We start from the raw sequence: 7,749 nt of genomic DNA, 5'->3' as shown, positions 1-7,749 counted from the left end.
AGCTATTAACTGCAGTAGTTTCCTAGAGACAAGACATCTTATTTCTTTTGTTCAGCAGGTGCGTGCGTGTCTTAGGCAAATGTAAGACAATTTAGATATGGTTGTATTTGATTAGATTGATTAAATATGCATTTTTACTCTATAAAGACAAATTTTATGTGTTATTTGAATACCTATTTTTAAAAACCTTAAATATTTATTTATTTTGTGCTCATGTCTTCCATAGTTTTGAACAAGCTGTTTCCCTAAAAATATGAATATATTTCAAAAAATGTGTTCTCTACCTCATCTATGAAATATTTTGCAGTAATAGAGTCAATACATTGCCCATTTCATTGTGAGCAAAAATAATTTTTTTTTCCTTTTTGTCTTTTTTTCGTGACCAGTAACAGGATCGCAACCCTCGGTGTCGTGCCCACACCGCGCTCAACCAGTGAGCAGACCGGTCTCTATATGGGATCCGAACCCTCGGTGGGAGCGCCACCGCACTCCCAAGCGCTGCACTCTACCGAGTGCGCCACTGGGCCGGCCCAGCAAAAATAATTTTTATGTTCATTTTTTGGCTGGAAAAAACCAATTTGAGGATCATGCATTTACATCTGTTTTTAAATTAGGAAAATAAAAAATTCTTTTGAAATAATAGTAATTACCGGTAACACTCAGAGCCAGGCCTTGTTTAAAGGCTTTGAACATAATAATGAATTTAATATTTACAGGAAATCTGTGAGACAGTTATTATTGTCTACGTTTTATAGCTAAAGAAATATGAACACAAAGAGGCTGAGTTGCTTGGTCAATTTACGTAACTATGAAAGAGTCAAACTGAAATTCTTAACCCATTCCCTTAACCACTAAGCCTTATAGTCTCAGTTTGTTTTTTACGAAATTTAAGCATTTCCAGGCACTCAGACACCTCTACATTTTCACCCACGTCAACTCAGCTGCCAATACTTATCATTTTTGCCTCCTCAATATGTCTCTCATCTATAGTGACGCTTTATTTTGTGCTCTAATATGGGCTGTCATCACATTTTGCCTTGCTTTTGCATAACATCTTCAGTCTCTTCTATTTCCAATCCCTTTTATATGCAGACATCGGATAACCTTTCTGATATACATTCATAAGAAAAACATTCAACAAACTAGGAATAGAAGGGAACTTCCCTCAGTCTGATAAATGGAATCTGCAAAAAACCATTAGCTAACATCATACTTAATGGTGAAAGACATGACCAGGATGTTCTTTCTTGCTACATCTATTCAGTATTTTCCTGGAAATTTAGCCAGAGCAATTAGGCAAGAAAATGAAATCAGAGATATCCATTTTGGAAAGAAAGAAATAAAAATAACTATTTGCAGATGACATAATTTTGTCTGTACAAAATCCTAGGGAAAGCACAAAAAGGTATTAACTAATAAATGAGTTTAGCAATGTTTTGAGACGTAAGATCAATACACAAAAATTCATTGCATTTCTATACACTTACAGTGAACAATCCATAACTGAAATTAAGACAACTATTCCATTTACAACATCACTGAAAAGAATAAAAAAACAGGAAAATTTTAACAATGGAAGAAAAACATGTAGTCTGAAAAGTACAAAACATTGTGGATACAAAAAACCCATTGAATTTTACAATTTAAATTGGAGAATAGTATGACATGTGAATTATATCTCAATAAAGTTGATAAATATATAAAAGAACAACCTTCTTGAAGTATTCCTTTCTCAGAATCCTTCATGCGCTCTCTCTGGTTTACAAATTAAAGTCAACATGCCTGTGCGTAAATTGAAACCTGTTGTGATCAGGGCTGTACTATCGTGTCCCTTTCAGAGTCCATTATGATGCATTAAAACTAATTATGCCTATTGCTCATGTATTCCACATATTTTCTCTCTCTCGTGCCTTATCTACCCAAGAGATGCCTATCTCTCCATTCTTCTGTCCAAATCTTTACTTTTAGTCCTCACCATCTATGCCATCTCTCCTCTGAAAGAGTTGACTCCTGCTATCCCTGATCTCCATCTCCTCTGAACCTTCATGGTTCAGAGATCTCTATATCTCTGTATCTCTCTCCCATCACTGTTTTCTAGAATGATTGAATCAACTTTATACAAATTTCTTGAGTATAGGTTCCTGCCTAATTTTTTTTTTTTTTTTTTTACCTCCCACAAAAACTAAAATTGCATACAGGCAGTGGGCACTCAACAAACATTTTAAATGAGTTAATTATTCAAGAAAGGCAGAAAGAATGAATAAAAGTGGAAATAGTGAACAAATGATCCAATGGTGAGTGAATCTCATTTTACCTTCAAGCTTTTTAACCAAATTTCAGGGACAGAACTTCAGGGTTCTTAGTTGTGATTAAGAGAATCTACTGTGCTTTGTTCAGACACTAAAGGCTTTTTAAAAACTAAATTATTTCAGAATCACCAAAGGGCTACAGAGCCACACTCTTTAGTTTTCTTATTAGAAACAAAAGCCAAGTATACTGCAGATGATGATGTAGAGAAAACACTACGTGTCCCCTGCAGCTGCTCAGCATTGATGAGACTCAAGAATGGATCACAAAACTCTGGTGATGTCACCCCCTGAAGAACTGGACAAAGGTTTAGCCAGATTCTATGGAAATAATATGTGTACCTTCCTAAGTAGCTCCTGTGAATACCTCTCCTTTCAGAATCTATTGCTTGTGAAAAGCTAAATATGTTTAGCAATGCATGAAACAGCCACAGTTATTCATCAGTGGTCACAGAGGCACATTTAAGCATAAGTTTAAAGATGTCATAGACCGCACATTTATTGTTCTAAATAAACATTAGTCTCGTGAAGTACTGAAGTTTGAAGACCTGTAATTACCCACCAGCTAGGTACACTGTCATTAGCCATGAAGAAAGTGGCTCCAGGTTTCCATGTCAGTGCACATGGCCCACCTTACAAGGTAATACTCCTCAGAAATAAAAATTCAGCCTCCATTTCTTCAGAAGCCACAACATTCACTCAATCAGACCAAGAGTATGCCAAGCTATCTTCAGGTTTCAGTGCTGACTTTGTAAAGGGGTGAACTGAGACATATGACAATTCTTGTTAGAGATGAGTACAATGGGCTTTAGGCAACACCACCTGCCAGTAGTTAAATGAGAAGGAAAACAGTGTGAGAAGGATGACCTTCCATAGAAGGAACCAAAGAACTTGATTTTAATATTATCAGTCTTAGAAAAAGTCTTGATTTTATTTTCCTTTCATGAGCATCTGACATAATTTCAGACAGCTACTCACTGCTGTAAAATAAATCATATGAATGCTGCTTGTCTTTTACTGAAAAGTGTAAGAGCTAAAATCCCCCATGAACTTGAAACAGCAAAGCCTGAGCAGGGTGAAAATTGCATTGTGGGTGAATCATTTAATTTCTCTTGAGCTTAGGTTTCCTCAACTAAAGTTTCTAAAACTAAAATAGAGAAACTATGAAATACACCATATGGTGGATGTGAAGACTCAATTAAATGAGATAAATATAAAGGATCTAAGATAGTGTCTGGCCCGCAGTAGGTGATAAATAATTGATGGCTATTTATGCGTGACTTATTTTTCAAATTAATTTATATTTGCAATTGTGTTTATTTTCTTCTGTGTAATATTTTTCTACATATTATCCATAGAAATAGCACAATTATTATGCTCAGCATTTAACAGGTGGGAAAATTAAAACAAAATAAAGTCAAATGATTTAACTCAAAGGAACAGGAAAGACAGAGCTGCAATTCTCCTATGTTACAATTCCACTCTCTCTACTAATTGGGGGGTGGGTGGTGGTGGTGACATGCACAAAAGATGAAAAGAGTCAAATTATAATTGATTTAAACTAACAGGCTTAAAGAGGACACACTAATTTTTAATCCCAGAATCTCTCAGACACACTATTTTTCTTTATAAAAGTATTTATTTTGTGACTAACCATTTTTGGTTACCCATGGTATCTCTTTATCAAATAAGATAAAGCATTTCTAAGTCTTTTCAAAAATGTTCATGTTTAAAAATCATGTTCAGAAATATTAGTGGTCCCCCATATCCATTCTTCCTCTTCTTCTTTTTTTAAAGCTGTAGAATCTTTGGCTAACCATATTGCCATACAGAGAAATACTTCATAACTGTTTTGCCTGCAGCTAGGTATAACCATGTGCTAAAGTTTTGGTCAGTGGAATAGATCAGAAAAGGTGTGTGTAACTTCTGGGTTATGCCTTTGAAAGCAGGGAGCCAGCGTTCCACTCCTTGTATTATTCATCTGGCTGGATAGAATGTGGCTGTATTAGTCAGGTTCCTGTTGCTTATAACCGAATGCCTGGAACTGAGCACTTTACAATCAAACAAAATTTAGTTTTTACAGTTTTGCAGGACGTGAAGTCCAAGGTCAAGGTCAAGGGGGCACATCTGGTGGGGACTCTCTCTAGAGTACCATGGTGACGCAGGGTATCACATGGCAAGAATGGCAAGAACATTTTCATGTTCTCTCCCTTTAAAGACACCAATGTACACCTAGGACAACCCATTAAACCATTAACTCACTAATGGATTAATCTACTCTTGAGGAGGGTATCACATGGCAAGAATGGCAAGAACATTTTCATGTTCTCTCCCTTTAAAGACACCAATCTACACCTAGGACAACCCATTAAACCATTAACTCACTAATGGATTAATCTACTCTTGAGGACAGGGCCCTCACAATCCAATCACCTTCCAAAGACCCCACCTTTGAAAACTACCACATTGGGAATCAATCTTCCACATGAGCTGTGCAGGGGACACACATTCAACCCAGGTAAGTAGCCATGGCAACAGGAGTTGGAACAGCCTTCTTAGATCATATGATGGAAGCAGCCTGTTGAGGATGACAAGACAATAAAACAGAGGGAGCTGAAAAATACTGTGAAACTTTGAGTGTTAGAGCCATCATGTCAACTTAGAATTGTATGTGAAGAGAAATAAACTTTTATTTTATTTAGAACACTGTTATTCTGGGTATAAAAGCAGCTAAACTGATATTTTAATGAAGCACAATACTTACTTATTCTACCTTGCGACTGTCACTACCATATTGTGTGTGCGCCCTTTATTATCGAACCAGAGAATGCTATCAGGAAATGTTATCAGAAACCAGCTAGACCAGCATCTGTCCGCCCTCATCTCATACTTGTCAAGTGAAGAAACTAAGTCCACTAAGTAAATGTTAGGATTTTAAATAAATGTCCTAACTTGCAATTTAATGTATTTTCATCTCAACCATATTCAGGTTTTTGTTTTTTCTTTGCTTGTTCATTTAGTAGCTAAAGAAAAAAAGAATATAATGTTAATAATATTTTTATATCTATATTGCATGTTTTATCTATATCATTTGTTCTAAGAATTTAATTTTAAAATAACTTAAGAATATAGATATTCATAAAATTATTCATTTAAAAAATTTAGTTTTAAAATAATATGCATTATATGATCCAGTTTTTGCTTAAAAGTATAATTTTGGGCTGGATCACAGATCCCTCTACCCCGTCCCATGCAGGTCATGAGTCAGATAGCTGAAAAGGGATTCTGGCGGCTGATAATAGGATAGACGTGCTTTATTCTGACATGAGCTTTGCAGGCCAGGGGTTCAGAGCCACTGCTTTTTATACAGAAAGTACACAAGGATGGCAGTGAGATGCAGGTCATGAGTCAGATAGCTGAAAAGGGATTCTGGCGGCTGATAATAGGATAGACGTGGTTTATTCTGACATGAGCTTTGCAGGCCAGGGGTTCAGAGCCACTGCTTTTTATACAGAAAGTACACAAGGATGGCAGTGAACCAGGGGGTATACAGGTGCACATGCACAGTCACACCACTCTTATTTAACTTGTTTACAATGGATGTGCTGAACCATACCCAGCTGGATATGAGGTGATGGAGCTTGACTATACTGACTCCATTCTCCTCACATATACAATTATGTGTTCATGAACATTTGTATGCATTGTGTCTATGTAAATATAAAAAATTTATGGAAGTTTATACAGTAACTTCTCAGTTCTGCCCTCCGGGAGAAGAATTAAAAATGAGAAGGGAAGAACTTTGACTTTTTTCTTTATGTACTCATGTACTAATTGAACTTTTCAATGAGCATTTATAATTTTTGTAATCTATCTTTATAAAATTGGCTTTAACAATTTTATATGATCCCACCAAAAATGGTCATAAACTACCCCAAATTAGGGAACATAAATACAACTAAATACATTTTAATTACTTATATTTGGCTTTACCTTTTGTCTAGTTGAGGTACAACTACATGTACTGTGGTCTCCTGGAACCAGTAAGAGTGCAGCCGGGTGTTCCCCTCACTGGCATCAGGCTGCAGGTGCTCTGAGAGAGGACTCAGTCCAGTTGGTGGTGAAGATGTGATTATAATTTGGATACAAAACCACTTTTCTAGCCTATTTTAGAGAAGACTGTTGACACACTAGCTGTAATGGTTCCAACAGCCTACCTTGCAAAATGTTTCAGATTGAAAGAATTTCCTTTGTAAAAACAACAAGAGAGGTGTTAGAGTTTCCCATTTAGATCAACAATTTCAAATTCTTACCATGGATAATTCAGAGATGACAGAAGTGGTTCTCCTTGCATGTGGTTCCTTTAATCCTGTCACCAACATGCACCTTGGGTTGTTTGAGCTGGCCAAAGAGTACATGTATGGAACAGGAGAATACAGAGTGATCAAAGGCTAATTTCTCCTGTTGGCAATGCATATAAGAATAAAGGACTTATCTCTGCCCATCATCAAATTATCGTGGCAGAAAGTGCCACCAAAAATTCAAAATGGATGGAAGTTGATACATGGGAAAGTCTTAAGAAGGAATGGATAGAAACTGTTAAGGTGCTAAGACACCATCAAGAGAAACTGGAAGCTAGTAACTGTGATTACCTGCAGAACTCACCTGTGCTAGAAGGGCCTGGACAGAAGAGGAAATGGACTGAACAAAGACAAGATTTTAGTAAAAAAAAAAATAATCCATAGAGCCATAACCAAAAGGTGTGCCAAAGGTAAAACTGCTGTGCAGGGCAGATTTGTTGGAGTCTTTTGGTGTTCCCAATCTACGGAAGAGTGAGGAAGGATGTCACCCAAACTGTGGCAGACCATGGGTTCATATGTATTATTCAGGATGGAAATTATGCTCAGAAATTCATCTATGAATCTAATGTGCTGTGGAAACACCAGAACAACATTCACCTGGTAAACTAATGGACCACTAAGGAAATCTCATCCACAAAAATCCATAGAGCCCTCTGAAGGGGCCAGAGCATTCGCTACTTTGTACCATATCCTGTCTAAGAATATATTGAGAAGCATAATTTGTGTAGCTCTGAGAGTGAAGACAGGAATGTTGGGGTTATCTTGGCTCCTTTACAGAAAACTATGGCTGTAGCTAAATCATAGAAATTCTTCAGCATGATATTTTGGATTTCCCTTTTGGGGATTTGAAACAATCTGGGTGCTAGTCACTGGGGAAAAGATTTGTGATCCTGTTTCATAAACTAAAGCTTGACAGTTTGGTAAATATCAGCAGTAAATTAAAATCAGGTCTGTTTTTTCCTAAGTTAAGATAATTGTTTTTCGTAATTTTTTTAGAATGTACAAATCCCTATATCTTTAAGACAAAATTAACAGCACGTAAAACCAGAGGAATTTTCATTGAAACTAACTTCAAATAAGAG

The 7,749-nt window shown here is 36.4% G+C and overlaps 1 pseudogene; it reads left to right on the top strand.

The window, feature by feature from the left end:
- Window positions 1-6,620: 6,620 nt before the first annotated feature.
- LOC103598417 lies at window positions 6,621-7,471 on the top strand (annotated as a pseudogene).
- Window positions 7,472-7,749: the final 278 nt, after the last annotated feature.

The sequence above is a fragment of the Galeopterus variegatus genome, unplaced genomic scaffold (genome assembly GCF_000696425.1).
Source record: "Galeopterus variegatus unplaced genomic scaffold, G_variegatus-3.0.2 Scaffold2604, whole genome shotgun sequence".
Lineage (NCBI taxonomy): Eukaryota > Metazoa > Chordata > Mammalia > Dermoptera > Cynocephalidae > Galeopterus > Galeopterus variegatus.
The sequence above is the reverse complement of the archived record's forward strand: the minus strand, read 5'-3'. Positions and strand labels throughout refer to the sequence as shown.